General features: G+C 39.7%; 1 long non-coding RNA gene across 1 annotated transcript; it reads left to right on the top strand.

Moving 5' to 3' along the window:
• The first annotated feature begins 1,027 nt into the window (after positions 1–1,027).
• LOC131245922 (uncharacterized) lies at positions 1,028–18,691 on the top strand. Its single transcript, XR_009171039.1, has 3 exons — positions 1,028–1,150; positions 8,126–8,210; positions 18,315–18,691. It is a non-coding gene; the product is annotated as an uncharacterized LOC131245922 (long non-coding RNA).
• The last annotated feature ends 840 nt before the right edge of the window (positions 18,692–19,531 follow it).

Genomic DNA, 19,531 nt, shown 5'->3' with positions numbered 1-19,531 from the left:
CCCGCTTTAATGTAAAGTAACCCCAATATCAGGGTTTATAGCCAAATGACTCATAGTGAGTAGTCCCACATCTTAAATATAAGTACAATAAGAAGATAAATAAATAACAATGTATAAGTAATAATAATGATAATAATAATAATAATTAAATATTTAATAATATAAAGTCATGAGATGGATAGTCTTAATAACCTATAGAGTGGGACCCATGACATGAATAAAAATGCATGCAGGTGTGAAGAAGAAAATAATAATAATAATAACAATAATGATAGTAATAAAGTTAAATAAATAATGATAATGATATATAGTTTATAATAAAGTAATAATAATAAAATTTGCATTAATATTAGTATTTGGTTAGTAACCCATTACAAAAGATATACAAACAGCCATTAGGACCCTTTTAACCGTTAATGTTTAAATTCGGGATGATCCGGCCATCAAACTAACGAAAATCTACAATTATAACTAAAAATAAATAAAGATTGAAGTATGGCCCACCTGAACTTTAGATCTACCCCATCTTCGGTCAAGGGCACTAGTTGGACCCCTAGGACCTAATGGACGGAGTGGATTTCTCACAAATATCACGATGAACCCCACATTAGTGTGCGTGTGCAGCAGGGGCAGTACACCTGTGGTGCACTGGACAGTCAGTGCGTTCAAATCGGGTGCTGACCCGATATCTCAAAATAGAGAGTTTGCTTGGTGATGATTGTTAAAATGGTGGCTGATCCCTTATTCTAGCAGTTATGGACATGTGAAACATCTTGCTTTAATATGTAGCTGTTTTAGTAAATCATCTATAAATGAGCCCCGTGACATATTTTGGATGGATCCCATAACCAATTCATGCTATCAAAGTCAATATATAATTATGTTTGGAATGTGTGTGTGAAAAAAAAGCATGAGCAGCCTTTAATCGCCCTACTGATTGATGACTAAAACACTCATTTGGCATGATGTTTTCACTTCATTTTTATTTATTTGAGTGTGAATGTAAGCACATACCTTACTCCATGCCATTTACTCGTCTGTTTCAGGTGAGATTGATGTGGTAATTTTGATGGCACATTTCAGTAAATGCTAATCCTGCACAAAGATTGACTCATTTTTATGGCTTGTCCCAAAATTTCGGCACTTGCATGTAAGTTCATCTCCGGCTCAGTTATATCTAATGGATGTAAACATTAAGATTTTAGTACTTCTGTTTGTTGAGATTATTTATTGTTTATGTTACTATTGATATTGTTGTAGTTGAGCTATAGAGAATTTTTCGACATTAAAGATGATTTTGTTGAGAGTCATTTGATAGCACATCATCAAAGCGATTGGTTAGATGATGATTTGTTTAAATTTAGTATGATCATGGTTCATAATATCCGTATCGTATTGGTCAATGCAGCTACATCAGATCTGTGTCGGCCTGATACAATGATTGTATCATGCCAATATAGCCATAATGGCTAGAATTTTCTTTTCCTTTTTAATTTTTTTTTTATTCCAACCCTGAAGGAAACTTAGAAAGACATTTTAGACTAGGCCTGCACCTATTTTGGGGATCAAAACAAAAGATTTTAGTGCGATTTGACGAGTCAAGTCGGTGGGCTATTGCAGGAAAAATTGGCAAAGGGTAAATCAATACCTTTTGTGTGTGTGTGTGTGTGTGTGTGTGTGTGTGTGTGTGTGTGTGTGTGTGTTTTCATCTTTTGTTTCTTGTATTTCAATGTAATGGAACTTGATCCATGAAATCAAGCTTATTTGTGTCTAAGTAGGGTCCTTTTAATTGACATTTAGCTAGTTAGGCCGACAGATGATTTTCTTATCAAAGAATGATCTGATACACTATTATATACATACAACACAAAATGATAAATTCTTGAATTTCCTTTTTCTTCCACTTCCTTATATTTTACATTTTTTTTTTGGTTTTTCTTTATTATTATTATTATTATTATTATTATTTTACTGACACAGTCCAATACAGTCTGGTAGGGGTTGACATAGATATGATATGCTTGTGTTGTGTCAGTTTTTGACTAGTCCGATATGCCCTATGATGCCGATACTTAGTACCATGAACATAAGAAGGGGATTCTGTCTATGCTTAGGCATGTAGAGAAATTGAGTAGGAGCTAGTAGAGTGGTTGCGAAGATTATTTGTTTATTTCTCTGATGAATTTATGAAATTAGTTTTTCTTTTATTGTAGAAGATTTTCTTTTTGTTTTATTTTCAAAACAATTGATAACTAATATATTATAGTGAAAGTGTGTTCGGGTGCTTTTAAGCATGTTTTATGTGAAGTTTGATAGGAAAAAAAAAATCTTCTATTGGTAAAATCTTAAGCAGGCTGACATTAGATTGTGAGAGTTGTTTATGCATTCCGGCATGCTTGGGCTCAGTTTTTCCCAACCCCCTTGACAAGTTAGGCATAATGTGGCATTGTGAATGAAGCATGTGGGCCTGATGCTTATTATGGTGTTGAGCAATTGTTTCCAACAAAGGCCAAGGCGCAGAGTTATCCCTTCGAGGCATGGATCCTTTCGAGTCCATTGCAATGTGGCTCCTGAGATTTTCATTTGACTTCTTTGGTTCCAAATATCCCTTCCAGTTTCGTTACTACCCTAATCTAACAATTGAACCTTTTTCTTGAATGCATGTCGTGTTTTGTACTTTAATGGAGTGGTTTCTAATGGTGGCGCTCTTTTCTGTTGTGGAGTCCAGTAGAATGGACGGCAGGACAACACTCTTTTCTTGTGTTAGTTTTTGCTATTCATCATCTATGTTTTCAGCATTATAATATTTTAGTAACAGTGGAGAAATGCCTTTCTTGATCTTACAATCTATTTTTGTTAGAGATGTAAATTATCCTTATGCGTGGGATCTGCCTCCTATGTTTCTTAGAAAATTTGGTAGGATGTGATTCACTCTCCGCCAACCTTGATCTTCTATGTCAGCTCATGTTATACTTTCATGCTTTTTTCCTTCCTTGTTGCTTTCAATATTAGGGTTGATAATGATTTCGATAATGACATGTTCAATCTACTTTTACACTTTAGGATGGAGTTAGGGTTATTATGATTGTTTGTTTTACGTTTATATAAAAACTTGGAGGAGAAGATATATATGCTTATTCAACCGATGGTACATAATGTCACCCCCAAACTCGAAAAATGGGCTCACAAAATTCCTGATCGCCGAATTCGGCGCCGACAGCCTCCGTAGAACCCCATTCTCAGCTCCCAGCGCCCATTCGCCAGGTTTCGATCCTGGGATGCTATGAGGAGGATTTTCAACATCAGTTTGATTCGTAATAAGCATAACCAAAGGCATAACCCACAAACAACAACCAAAAACTCCATCACATTTCCACTATGATCAAAAACTTTAAAAGTACAATGAGCATAAAGGGAAATACAATGATAATAAATAAAAAGCTCCAAGATGATCTGCAAAGCGCTCCTGCCTCAGCGCTGCTTTGCTCTAACGTCACCTGCACGCAACGGTCATGCATAAGCTTATGGAAAGCTTAGAGGGTGGTGTAAGTGTGTGCGCAAGGTAGTAGTTATGCAGTATCAGAGTAATGCGGAATATGCTGATGAATCCATGAATGCCATGAGCCGTACCAAGGCTATGCAATGCGAGGCATGGATGATGTCGGCCATACCAAGGCCATGCGGTGTGGAATGCAACTCAAGCATGCGAATCCTCATCTAAGTCCACATATCAATACAACTCAACTTTGAAATATCACCGGGGTCTAGTACACTCTAACCAGATTATCGCCCCATTGCGCGCAATAAGGTGAGTGGAAGAGACCTTACTATCCATCTGCCAATATCGGGCTCGGCTCGTCGATAGCGGACCCATTCCTCGAGCTGGTCAGACTCAGCCTAGCTTTGCCCCCTCCTCTCGGGCGGGTAAGGCCGCACCCTCTTCCAACCGACCACAACACAGTAGAAAGTGCAGCGCTCATGCACCCACTCGGTCTAGACGTTGAAGCAACTTCTTGGTACCATAAGGGTTTAGGTACTTTCACCGAGGGATATCTATAGCACCCCATGTAGAACAAGATTTTCCGTATCCAATCCTGCCAACCACGATATGCCTATGGAGGCTACGACCCTGATGTCGCTAGGGCGTACAGTACCATATCACACAATGCAAATGCATGGATCACACTATCCAGTCATGCAGCAGTCCTGCGCGTATCGTGTGCTCATGCAGGGCAGCACCGCCTATCTGGGAGCTCATAAACAATCTTCCTGAGGGCATATGTTATGATCAGTCACTTCTCATATCAAGCATACATATGATGCGTATGATCGTGAATCATTGAACTATACTAAGCATGTTATATGGTAATGGATGCAGTTCATAACGAAGATGGGCTTAGACGGCCTACACATTACATGGACAGGCCTATCAATGAGCCCTAGGGAGAGTCATAATGTGGACATTTAACCAACACTATACTTGCAATGTGGACGTCAAACCAACATTACTCCCAAGGCATAGCTCGTCGTAAACATCATTACATAAACCATGTTGGGATCACACATTGCAATGGACCTTAGGTACATCCCATTAGGCCTTCAATATATCAAATGGGCCGTATCACATGGGCCTTACATTTGTCAAATGGGCCGCATTAATGGTCCTCACCAACGGGCCTTATGTACATCGCAATGAGCCATAGCCCATGGGCCTTAAAATACATCACAATGGGCCTAATCACATCGGCCGCACCAATTAGGCCACATGCACATCCAATGGGCCACAAATAAACTGAGATGGGCCTCATACATATATCAAGGTGGGGACTCAATGGGTGGCCACAATTAACTCAAGATGGGCCCCATACATATAACAAGGTGGGGTCCACTTGATCTATAGATTTGACTCATTCCTTAGCTCATGCCATAAAATGAGCTTCTAAGATGGTTGGACGGTTTTGGATGCAACACTTTCATCATGTTGGGGGGGGGGGGGGTCCATATGAAGGCCCACCATCCAATATATTATATATAATATAATATATAATTTGTATATAGTATATACAATATTATATATAATATAATATTATACACACACACACACACACATACACGCACACGTACACACCCACCGTCCAGGATAGAACACATATATCACAGTGGGCTCCATCGTCCGCCTGGATGGTGGGAACACATAAATCACCGTGGGCTCCACGTGGGGCCCACCATAATGTTTACATACCATCCAATCTGTTGATAAGGTCCCACGGACCCAAATGAATAGGAAGAACAAATCTCAGCTGGATCCAAAACTTCTGTGGCCCAGAAAAGGGTTCCAAGGGTAGACGTTTAATCCCACTGTTTCCTATGATGTGGGCCACCTGAGCGCTAGATTAAGCTGATTTTTGGAGTGGGCCCACTTCAGGGAGTGGCCCACCCAATGAACGGTGTGGATTTCCAATAAACATCATGGTGGGGCCCATGGCTGGGGCCGTAGGTCTGCTGCCCGGTCCGTCCATCCGCTGCTACACATGTAGCGCCTGCTGCCTTCTGACACAGCAGTAACGCCTGCTACTGCTAATGTTTATATTTTTATTTTTTGATTTTTTATGGTTTTTCAGGTGGGGTCCACATCTTGAGAATCCACTCCGTCCAATGGCCCTCCATGGCTCAAGGCAAGCAAAACAAGCCCAATATTGAGCCAATTTCGATGTATAGAAACAACAGGGGATAATTCAACGGTAAACCCGTTGTTTGCCATGCTATGGCCCGCCCGAAGGTCAGATTAGCCCCATTTTTCTGCTCAACGCCTAAAATAGTCTGAGGAAGAGGATGGACGGCGTGGATTGAACACATGCATCAAGGTGGGGCCTACATGAGTGGGCCACCCATAAGCTTGGAAACAAGCTGATATTTGTATTTTCTAAACCATGTCTAGCATCCCTGGACGCTAGACGTTGCACGTAACAAATATATTAGAGGTGGGCCCTGCTTATGTGGGCCACCTCATGGAGGATGGTGTGGATACAACACACAAAGTGGGCCCCACATGTAGATGGTTTAGATCGAATACATGCCTCATGGTGAGGTCCATTCAAGTGGGCCACACAACCATATCATGATCTCATAAAAGAAAGTGAAATAGAGAGGGAGAGAGAGGGATAGAGAGTGCGACACGCGTGATGGAGGGACCTTGCAACCAATCATACATCAAGTGGGTCCCATTACACATGGGCCCATTAAATCAAAATCCAACGGTGGAGATCCCTTCTCCACTAAAATAGACTGTCTAGATGACCCTAGGTATACAAGAAAAATAAACATCATAATGGGGTTCATGGAAAATGGACCCATCATGGAATGATTATGATGATCAAAGTGGGCCATCGGCTACATCTTAGGGTCCCAAGTGAGATCCAAACCATTGGTCAGTTGGCCTCACTTGGCCCATCTTAAAAACATTAAAACTACTCTACCAAAGTACCCACCGCTTGATCTTCTTGCTCTCTTGGCTTTCTTAGCTCCTTAGCTTCGGTTCCAACGGAGGAGATGGAATTTGGATGGTTGAGATGGGAGGGTGGGAAGGTGGGCCACACTTGTTGCTTGGGAATGCTTGGAAAGGCTTGGACGTATGGTGCTCTCTTGCTTGGGAAAGTGAATTAAAAAATGAAGGGGAGAGAGAATTGTAAAGGGAGAGAGAGAGTGATGGGTGATGAAGTGATGGATGTGGTGAGTGATGGGTGTAAGGGACTTTTTGACTTTTATGGCAAATGGTGTAAGAAAAGTATGGGCTTTGTAAGAACTTTTTGACTTTTGTGGTTGCTTGGGAATGGGTGAAAGGTGATGTGTACTTGACATGTTGAGATTGATGGATTGATGGATTGATGTGACATCTTATAGAGATTCTCTCAAAATTCGCACGCGCGACGTTTTTCTCGCACCGAACGCTGGCCCACATCTCCTGGCCAGAGTATCGCATCGGCGTGTGAGTCGCGGCGTCGGAACCGCAGCGATGACGTGGTCGCTAAGGTATTAATCTCGAGTTGAGTCGACTCGGATTGACGACGTGTGAATCAGGGTCGCGCGCAAATACCGGTTAAGGGTCGAAGGTTACCGAAATTTGACCAGGAAGACCGCGGAAGTTGACGGAATAGTACGGTCTAGGATACGGGGCCTACACATAATGTAGCATATTATATAAGAATTGATTGGACGCTTAGGGCCCATTTGGATACCACCAAATACATTACTTTTTCTACTTACAGCAATTTTCAACTTTTCATAAGTTTCTGAAGAGAGGAGAAGCTGATAAGTATGTTGTTTACCAAATATACTTATCTTCTTAATTAGTATAAACTAAGATAAGCTACTTGTGGCATAAGTAGTTTAAGAACTTATGATCTAAACGCCCCCTTAATGAGAAAATTACCTAAGGAAAGCAATGACACTAGATTTTGACCTGTACAATTTCAGCATTTTGCAAATAAAAAAATTATCATCATCTAAGCATTATTCAAATTAATTGGGGTCGGCTAGGAAAAAAAATCATTTTGAAATTACTTTTAATGTTTTCTACAATATTATCCAATAAAATAAATTGCTATAACCTAGGAGTTCTACCTATATCAGTTTAATAATATTCTCACCTGCTGAAAAGATGCATATTATAATAATTTTTTTTAAAAAAATCCCTGTAGTTCTATACTGGCTCTCTTGTTTGTATCTTTTATATAAAACTTGTGTCTATATGTTTGTATCTTTAATATCAAAGACATTAATATTTGATTTTCAATGTGTTTTAGGAACCAGTATCCAAGCAACATTGAGGAATTGGCTTTGTCACATATGAAAACTCAGGTACCATACTTTTGAATTTAGAAGGGTGTTTTAGGACCTGATTTCCGGGGTTATATGATTCAGAAGGGTGTTACAGGGAGCATAGATCCATTGCCAAAATATCATATCTGAGGTAACATGATTGTCTTTTTGAGATTGTTACCACAATTCCAACTATTGGTAAGTACAGTTTAGAAGGCAGATTTAAATTTTATTTATTATTTTATTTATTTGTAAATCCGTGCCCATATGCATTGTCGGAGAAACTAAAAAACTTACTTATTGTCAGATTGCATTATGGAATATGCATCCATTATTCAAAGAAAGGGCGACATTCCAAGCACTCACACTTTCTCTCCTTGCTTGCTAAATTGGTGAGTCTTCTTTCCTTCATACTATGTGATTCATTGATGAAGTGGCCTGGCCATTTGGACGGGCCCATGTTTATATATTATCTCAAAATTGATGAAGTAAATCCGGATGTGCGTCGGAGTTATCCGGATGTTGAGCGGGGGTCCCTGAAAGGTGTGAACTGCTGTTATGACCATGATGAAGCTGTCCATTTCTTATGGACAACAATATGGGTGGCCTGGCCATTTGGACAGGCCCATGTTTATATATTATCTCAAAATTGATGAAGTAGATCCGGATGTGCGTCGGAGCTATCCGGATGTTGAGCGGGGCTCCATAGAAGGTGAGAACCACTGTTATGACCATGATGAACGTGTCCTTTTCCTATGGACAACATTGGAAGGGCCTGACCAATTGGAGCAGGCCGTGTTTATATCTGTATTTGCAGGGACCACACCCTTAACCTAAATCACACCCTAAACCTATAACCTAAACCTAAACCTTAACCTATAACCTAAACTTTAACCTATAACCTATAACCTATAACCTAAACCTAAATTTATAACCTAACCTAAACCTGTAACCTAAACCTAAACCTAAACCTTAACCTATAACCTATAACCTAAAACCTAAACCTAAACCTAACCTAAACCTAAAACCTAAACCTAAACCTAAAACCTAAATGTATTCTCAAATCCCTAAACCTAAACCTACACCTAATCCTAACCTCAACTACTTAACCTAAACCTAAACTTGAAAACCCAAACCTAAACCCGATCCCGAACCCGAACCCGATTTCCTAAACCTAAACCTTAACTTATTCTCAATTCCCTAAAGCTATAACCTATAACCTAAACCTGAACCTATAACCTAAACCTATAACCTTATCCTAAACTTAAAACCTAAACCTAAACCTAAACCAAAACCTATAACCTTAACCTTTAACCTAAAACCTAAACTTAAACCTAAAACCTAAATGTATTCTCAAATCCCTAAACCTAAACCTACATCTAATCCTAATCTCAACTCCCTAACCTAAACCTAAACCAAAACTTGAAAACCCAAACCTAAACCCGATCCCGAACCCGAACCTGATTTCCTAAACCTAAACCTTAACCTATTCTCAATTCCCTAAAGCTATAACCTATAACCTAAACCTAAACTAAACCTATAACCTTAAACTAAACCTAAACCTAAAACCTAAATGTATTCTCAAATCCTTAAACCTAAACCTACACCTCACGCTAATCTCAACTACTTAACCTAAACCTAAACTTGAAAATCCAAACCTAAACCCGATCTCGAACCCGAACCCGATTTCGTAAACCTAAACCTTATCCTATTCTCAATTCCCTAAAACTATAACGTATAACCTATAACCTATAACATAAACCTAAACCTAACCTAAACCTATAACCTTAACCTAAACCTAAAACCAAAACCTAAACCTAAACGAAAACCTATAACCTTAACCTATAACCTAAAACCTAAACCTAAACCTAAAACCTAAATGTATTCTCAAATCCCTAAACCTAAACCTACACCTAATCCTAATCTCAACTACTTAACTTAAACCTAAACTTGAAAACCCAAACCTAAACCCGATCCCGAACCCGAACCCGATTTCCTAAACCTAAACCTTAACCTATTCTCAATTCCCTAAAGCTATAACCTATAACCTATAACCTAAACCTAAAACCTAAACCAAAACCTATAACCTTAACCTATAACCTAAAACCTAAACCTAAACCTAAAACCTAAATGTATTCTCAAATCCCTAAACCTAAACCTACACCTAATCCTAATCTCAACTCCTTAACCTAAACCTAAACCTAAACTTGAAAACCAAAACCTAAACTCGATCCTGAACCCGAACCTGATTTCCTAAACCTAAACCTTAACCTATTCTCAATTCCCTAAAGCTATAACCTATAACCTACACCTAAACCTAACCTAAACCTATAACCTTAACCTTAACCTTAACCTAAAACCTAAACCTAAACCTAAAACCTAAATGTATTCTCAAATCCTTAAAACTAAACCTACACCTAATCCTAATCTCAACTATTTAACCTAAACCTAAACTTGAAAACCCAAACTTAAACCCGATCCCGAACCCAAACCCAATTTCCTAAACCTCAACCTTAACCTATTCTCAATTCCCTAAAACTATAACCTATAACCTAAACCTAAACCTAACCTAAACCTATAACTTAAACCTATAGCCTTAACCTAAACCAAAAACCTAAACCTAAACCTAAACCAAAACCTATAACATTAACTTATAACCTAAAACTTAAACCTAAACTTAAAACCTAAATGTATTCTCAAATCCCTAAACTTATCACGCCCCAAACTCGAAAAACGGGCTAACAAAATTTTCGATCGCCGAATCCGGTGCCGATAGCCTCCGTAGTACCCCATTCTCGGCTCCCAGCGCTCATATGCCAGATTCCGATCTTAGGATCCTACAAGGAGGATTTTTAGTATGATTTTTTTTTTTGTATTTGAGCATAACCACAAGCATAACTAAGTCACAAAATAACAACACCACATATCCACTATATCAAAAACTTTAAGTACAATACGTATGAAAGGGAAATACAATATAATGAAAGTAATAGAAACTCCAGAAGCTCGGCTGCACGCTCCAAGCCCAACGCTGCTGCAACCTAACGCCACCTGCACGCATCTATCATGTATAAGCTTATAGAAAGCTTAGAGGGTGGTGAAAGTGTGTGTAAGGCGAGTGCCAAGTGTAATATCAGAGTAATACAAAAATATGCAGTAAGTCCATGAATGCTATCAGCTATATCAAAGCTATATGATGCAAGACAAGAATGCTATCGGCCACACCAAGGCCATGCGATGCGAGGCCTATGTAGCCAAATGTCATATGCGAGATGTAAAGCAAGCGTGCTAGTACTCATCAAATACACATATCAGTACAGTTCCTCTCTGGATATTACTGGGGTCTAATACACCTCACACTGACTGCCTCCTCTCTAGTTGCATAGTCAAGCAAGTGGAAGAGACCACACTATTTGCCTGACCAGTAGTCTGCCAACACCTACCCAGCTCATCGATAGCGGACTCATTTGCGAGCTGGTTAAACTCAGCCTAGCTTATAGTCCCCCTCACTCGGGCGGACAAGGCCACACCCTCTTCCAACCGACCACGATATAGTGGAAGACGTGGCATACTGGTATTAGGCACTTGGGTGCTTGTGTATCCACTCGGTCTAGACGTTAGAGCATCTCCTGGTACCAAAAAGGTTCTAGGACTTTCACTCAAGGACATCCTAAGTGCCCACAATGCTATAACCAATATTTTCGGTATCTGATACGACCATCCACGATGTGCCTGTGGAGGCCACGGCCCTGATGTCGCTAGGGCTTGCAGTGAATCACGACACACAATGCGAAATGCATGAGTCACACCATCAGTCATGCAGCAATCTCGCGCGTACCACGAGCTCATGTGGGGCACTCCATCTCATAAGGAGTCCCGTAAATGTCTCAGCCTAACGGCTTATGCTATGATCAAACATTCCTCATATCAAGCATACATATGATGCGCATGGGCATGAATCATGGAGATATACTAAGCATGTTACAAAGTGGTGAACCATCAACAAGTATGGGCCAATGGGCCTTAAGGAGAGTTACAATACGAACATTTAACCAACATTGCACTTACAATGTGGACGTCAAACCAACATTGTTCCCAAGGCATGGCCCACCATAAAATATCATTACACAAACCATAAGGAATCACACATTGCAATGGACCTATATACATCTCATTGGGCCTTGACCCATAAGCCTCAGATACATCAAATGGGTCGCCTCATATGGGCCTTATATAATCAAGTGGGCCGCATCAATGGGCCTTATGTACATTGCAATGGGCCATATCCCATGGGCCTTTGAAAACATCACAATGGGCCTCGTGACATGGGCCTTTTGTACATCAAAGTGGGCCTAATCATATGGGCCTTACATCATAACAAGGTGGGCCTCAACAACGGCCTCATATACATCAAGGTGGGCCTCAACAACGAGCCACAATTACATCAAGATGGGCCTAATAACATGGCCATTTATATTAAATGGGCCACCCCAACTGGGCCCTATGCATATTAAATGGGCCATACACAAGATAAGTGGTGATAATGATTTCCACCATTTAAAATTCCTAAGGCCCACCAAAAATATGTTTCCCATCCAACCTAATCATAAATTAACATAGTGACAAATGAAGTGGGAAACAAATATCAACTTAATGGGAAGCTACTATGGCCCTTAGAGGTTTTTAAACGGTGGGCGTCATTGACCAGTACTTAAAATGGTGGGGTCCACTTGATCTTTAGATCTGCCCCATTCTTTAGCTCATGCCATAAAAGTGAGCTTTAAAATGGTTGAAAGGTTTGGACGTAACACATGCATCATGATGGACCCCACTGTCATGGGACAGTGTGAATAAAACACATAAAGGGGGTCCCACCATCCGCCTGGACGGTGTGACTAAAACACATACATCACTAGTGGGCTCCAACCGTCCACTGCCTGTGGACAGTATGAATAAAACACATGCATCATTATAGTCCCCACGTGGGGCCCACCATAACGTTTGTTTCCCATCCAATCTGTTGAGGAGGCCACGCATACCTGGATGAAAGGAAAAATAAATTTCATATGATCCAAGACTTCTGTGAAAAACCCCAAATGGGTTTCAATGGCAGACACACAATCAACACTGTTTCCTGTGATGTGGGCCACTTGAGTTCCCGATGGAGCTGAGATTTGGAGGGGCCCACTTCAAGAAGGGGCCCACCTACAAGATTAATGGCTTGGATAACAAACATACATCATGGTGGGGCCCACAGCTGGGACCGTGGGTCCCTGCCATCCGTCTACCCAAACGCAGCAGCGTACTGCTACTGACGTTGCAGCAGGCGCTGCCCGCTTATAATTTTTTTTTTGAAAATGCATTTTTTTGCAGATTTTTAAATGTAGGGCCCGCATCAGGCGAATCCACCCCGCCTGCTAGTTCCCATAGCTTGAGACAAGCCAAACAAGCCTAATATCTGATATTTTTCGGCGTATAGAAACGGCAGGATGGTTTTTCAACGGTAGAAACTATTGTTTTATGTACTATGGCCCGCTAGAAGATCAGATGGGCTTCATTTTTTGGCTCAACGCCTAAAACGGGCTGAGGAAAGGGATGGACGGCTTGGATTAAAAACATACATCAGGGTGGGGCCTGAATGAGTGGCCCACCCCAAAATCTAAAAAGAATCTCTCTTTTTTATTTTTTTTACAGCTCACGTCCAACGTCTCTGGACATTGGATGGCTTGACACAACAAATATATATCAGGTGGGCCCTGCTCAGGTGGGCCACCAAATGATGGATAGTGTGGATACAATATATATAAAGCGGGCCTCACCTACAAATGACTTGAATCCAATACATGCTTCATGGTGGGGTCCATCCAAGTGGGCCACACGGCCATATCATCACACATAAAAATAAATAAATAAATAAAAAGAGAGGGAGAGAGAAAGAGAGAAAGAGGGACACGTGTGATGGAGGGCTCCGCCACTATGAGCCCTCCCTTGTAAGAAATCATACATCAAGTGGGTCCCATTACACGTGGGCCCATCAAATCAAGGATCAACGGTGGAGATCCCTTCTCCACCCAGAATGGACGGTCTAGATGACCTCTTTTTATGCAAGGAAAATAAACATCATGATGGGGTCCATGGAGAATGGCCCCATCATGGAATGATCATGAGCATCAAGGTGGGCCATCGGCCACACCTAGGGTCCAAAGTGAGATCCATACCATTGATCGGTAGGCCTCACTTGGCCCATCATAAGAACATGAAAAATCTAGCCTATAGAAGCACCCACCGTTCGATCTTCTCGGTCCGTTGGAACGCCGATCTCCTTGTGCTTCACTTTGATGGAGGGAGATGAGGTTTGAATGGCTAGGATGAAGGTTAAAGAGATGGAAAAGTGGGCCACACAAATCACATTTTTCTCTCTATGGGAAGGCTTGGACATGGGATTTTCCTTGCTTGGGAATGTGGGTTTGAAAAATGAGAGATAGAGAGTTGTAGAGAGAGAGAGAGAGAGAGAGAGAGAGAGAGAGAGAGAGTATCTTAGGTAAGCCATGATTACTTGTAAGAGAGGGTGGCTAGCAATAAATGCTTGTAAGAAGGGTTAGGAGTAGGGTGGCTAGCCATAAGTACTTATAAGAAGGGCTAGGGGTGGGTAGGGTGGCCATAACTAAGGTAGGGTGGCTATAGCTAGGGTAGGGTGGCTACAGATAGGGTGATGTCATCACTCTCATGATTTCTTAGGGATTAGTGCCACATGGGATGGGTGGGTCCCGTAATATGTGGTCCACGACCATTATAATACACGGTCCACATCTTATGATCTAAGCGTCGGGTTGACGCACGAGACGCGGCGTTGGAACCGTGGTGACGGTGCGGTCACAATGGTACATGGCTCGGATTAAGCTGACTCAAATCTACAGGATATAGCTTAGGATCGCGTGCAAACGTTAATTATAGGTTGCAGGTTGTCAGAATTCGACAGAAAGGATCGCGGGATTCGACGGAACAGTACGGACTAGGATACGAGTCTTACAAAACCTATACCAACACCTAATCCTAATCTCAACTACTTAACCTAAACCTAAACTTGAAAACCCAAACCTAAACCCGATCCGGAACCTAAACCTGATTTTCTAAACCTAAACCTTAACCTATTCTCAATTCCCTAAAGCTATAACCTATAACCTATAACCTAAACCTAAACCTATAACCTAAATGTATTCCCAAATCTTTAAACCTAAACCTATACCTAATTCTAATCTTAACTACTTAACTTAAACCTAAACTTGAAAACCCAAACCTAAACCCGATCTCGAACTCGAACCTGATTTCTTAAACCTAAACCTTAACCTATTCTCAATTTCCTAAAGCTATAACCTATAACCTCTAACCTGTAACATAAGCCTAAACCTTAACCTTAACCTAAAGCAATAACCTTAACCTAAACCAAAACCTACAACCTAAACCTTAATCTATAACCTATAACCTATAACCTAAACTTATAACTGATAACCTAACCTTAACCTAAACCTAAAACGTAAACCTAAACCTATAACCTAAAACCTAAACCTAAACCTAAACTTATAACCTAAATGTATTCTCAAATCCCTAAACCTAAACCTACACCTAATCCTAATCTCAACTCCCTAACCTAAACCTAAACCTAAACTTGAAAACCCAAACCTAAACCCAATCCCAAGCCTGAACCTGATTTCTTAAACCTAAACCTTAACCTATTCTCAATTCCCTAAAGCCATAACCTATAACCTATAACCTACACCTAAACCTAACCGAAAACTATAACCTTAACCTAAACCTAAAACCTAAACCTAAACATAAAACCTAAATGTATTCTCAAATCCTTAAACCTAAACCTACACCTAATCCTAATCTCAACTCCTTAACCTAAACCTAAACTTGAAAACCCAAACTAAACCGGTTCTCAAACCCGAACCCGATTTCCTAAACCTAAACCTTAACCTATTCTCAATTCCCTAAAACTTTAGCCTATAACCTATAACATATAACCTAAACCTAAACCTTAACTTAAACCTATAACCTAAACCAAAACCTTAACCTAAAACTAAACCTCTAACCTTAACCTAAACCAAAACCTATAACCTAAACCTTAACCTATAACCTAAACCTTAACCTAAAACCTATAACCTATAACCTCAACTTATAACCTATAACCTAACTTTAACCTAAACCTAAACCTAAACCTATAACCTAAACATAAAACCTAAAACCTAAACCTAAAACCTAAATGTATTCTCAAATCCCTAAACCTAAACCTACACCTAATGCTAATCTCAACTCCCTAACCTAAACCTAAACCTAAACTTGAAAACCCAAACCTAAACCCAATCCCGAACCCGAACCCGATTTCCTAAACCTAAACCTTAACCTATTCTCAATTCCCTAAAGCTATAGCCTATAACTTATAACCTAAACCTAAAACCTTAACCTAAACCTAAAACCTAAACCTAAACCTAAACTTAAATGTATTCTCAAATCTTTAAACCTAAGCCTACACCTAATCCTAATCTCAACTCCTTAACCTAAACCTAAACTTAAAAACCTAAACTAAACCCGATCTCAAACCCAAACCCGATTTCCTAAACCTAAACCTTAACCTATTCTCAATTCCCTAAAGCTTTAACCTATAACCTATAACCTATAATCTAAACCTAAACCTTAACCTAAACCTATAACCTAAACCTAAACCTAAACCTTAACCTAAACCTAAACTAAAACCTATAACCTAAACCTTAACCTATAACCTAAACTTATAACCTATAACCTAACCTATAACCTAAACCTATAACCTAAACCTAAACCTATAACCTAAACCTAAACCTAAAACCTAAATGTATTCTCAAATCCCTAAACCTAAACCTACACCTAATCCTAATCTCAACTCCCTAACCTAAACCTAAACCTAAACTTGAAAATCCAAACCTAAAACCGATCCCAAACCCGAACCTGATTTCCTAAACCTAAACCTTAACCTATTCTCAATTGCCTAAAGCTATAACCTATAACCTACACCTATACCTAACCTAAACCTATAACCTAAACCTAAACCTAAAACCTAAATGTATTCTCAAATCCTTAAACCTAAACCTACACCTAATCCTAATCTCATCTCCTTAACCTAAACCTACACTTGAAAACCCAAACTAAACCCGATCTCAAACCCGAACCCGATTTCCTAAACCTAAACCTTAACCTATTCTCAATTCCCTAAAGCTTTAACCTATAACCTATGACCTATAACCTAAACCTAAACCTATAACCTAAAACCTAAACCTTAACCTATAACCTATAACCTATAACCTAAGCTTATAACCTATAACCTAACCTTAACCTAAACCTAAAACGTAAACCTAAACCTATAACCTAAAACCTAAACCTAAACCTAAAACCTAAATGTATTCTCAAATCCCTAAACCTAAACCTACACCTAATCCTAATCTTAACTCCCTAACCTAAACCTAAACCTAAACTTGAAAACCCAAACCTAAACCCGATCCCAAACCCGAACCTGATTTCCTAAACCTAAACCTTAACCTATTCTCAATTCCCTAAAGCTATAACCTATAACCTATAACCTATAACCTACACCTAAACCTAACCTAAACCTATAACCTTAACCTAAACCTAAAACCTAAACCTAAACCTAAAACCTAAATGTATTCTCAAATCCTTAAACCTAAACCTACACCTAATCCTAATCTCAACTCCTTAACCTAAACCTAAACTTGAAAACCCAAACTAAACCCGATCTCAAACCCAAACCCAATCTTAAACCCGAACCCGATTTCCTAAACCTAAACCTTAACCTATTCTCAATTCCCTAAAGCTTTAACCTATAACCTATAACCTATAACCTAAACCTAAACCTCTAACCTAAACCTAAACCAAAACCTTAACCTATAACCTAAACTTATAACCTATAACCTAACCTTAACCTAAACCTAAAACCTAAACCTAAATCTATAACCTAAAACCTAAACCTAAACCTATAACCTAAATGTATTCTCAAATCCCTAAACCTAAACCTACACCTAATCCTAATCTCAACTCCCTAACCTAAACCTAAGCTTGAAAACCCAAACCTAAACCCGATCCCGAACCCGAATCCGATTTCCTAAACCTAAACCTTAACCTAAACCTATTCTCAATTCCCTAAAGTTATAACCTATAACCTATAACCTTAACCTAAGCCTAAAACCTATAACCTTAACCTAAGCCTAAAGCCTAAACCTAAACCTAAACCTAAACCTATAACCTTAAGCCAAACCAAGGTTTTGAGTTTAAAAGTCCATCCTAAGTTTGAACACATTACTCATGTTGGATTTTACCATAGTTTAGAAGATTTGTAGGTACATTTTTTATTTCTTCATATATAAATATTTTTTTTTGTCTTTCTTCCTTTTGAGATGTGTACAAAGGCATGCTTGTTTGATTGTGTCTACAAATGTTATTTTATATAGGCTGACAAGCTAAAGAAGTTAGTGGAGGATGAAATTCATTTTCTCAAGGGAAGGGTTTTAGAACTTGAAAGTGATCTTATGTCAAAGTCCACAAAAGTTACATCTGCAGTTTCAAGGAAAGAAGAAGCTCTATCTTCTGCATTTGCTGAAATTGACCGTCTGAAAGAAGAAAATTCTATAAAAACGTGAGCATTATTGAATGCATATGGAGAGTGTTTATTGTGTTGGAGTGTATTTATTTCTTGCACATGAGGGCACGCCTTAGTTGTAATTCTTATGATAGGTTGAGCAAAGTGAAGTATTGTTTATTTAGAAATGTGAATGTAGGATGCATTGTATGATTTGATTGCTATTTGTAATAAATGCATCATTTTTTTCTGATTACATTTTATGTACTATTTCTATCAGCATTAAGCTTAGATGAGTTATCAATCACAGCAGGTTCTTGCAATGAAAACAGGTCGTATTATTACAATTTAAAAAAAGAAATAGCTACAAATATAATCCGCAGCTATAGCTACGGCTTTTGTTAGTCGCTATTGGTATCTATTGCTACGGATATTATTGGTGCTATTGGTATCTATTGCTATGGATAAAATCCCTTTTGCTACGGATATGATCCGTAGCACGTCCGTCGCTATTAGTGGGGTAGTTAAAGGTATTGCTACAGATATAATCCGTAGGTATTGGTATCTATTACTACGGATATAATCTGTAACTATTGGTATCTATTGCTATCAATATAATCCGTAGCTATTTAGCTACCCCACTAATAGCGATGGACGTGCTACGAATCATATCCATAGCCAAAGGGCTTTTGCTACGGTTTTTGGCCGTAGCCTTTGCCCGTTTTTCTTGTAGTGTTAGTACACTCTACACTGGCAGCTGCCTCCCTAGCCGCACAACCATGCAAGTGGAAAAGACCTCCTCACTACCCACGTACCAACAGTATACCAATGCCTACCTAGCTCGTCCATAGTGGACCCATTTGTGAGCTGGTCAAACTCAGCCTAGCTTATAGCCTCCTCACTTGGGCGGATAAGGCCACAGCCCCTTCCAACCGACCACGACACAGTAGGAGACGTGGTCTACTAGTATTTGGAACTCGGGAGCTCATGTATCCACTCGGTTTAGACATTAGAGTGTCTCCTAGCCACGGAGGTTTAGGGACTTTCACCCATGGACATCCAATGTTCCCAGATGCTCAAACCAACATT

This window comes from Magnolia sinica, chromosome 5 (assembly GCF_029962835.1).
Source record: "Magnolia sinica isolate HGM2019 chromosome 5, MsV1, whole genome shotgun sequence".
NCBI classification, from domain to species: domain Eukaryota; kingdom Viridiplantae; phylum Streptophyta; class Magnoliopsida; order Magnoliales; family Magnoliaceae; genus Magnolia; species Magnolia sinica.
The sequence above is the reverse complement of the archived record's forward strand: the minus strand, read 5'-3'. Positions and strand labels throughout refer to the sequence as shown.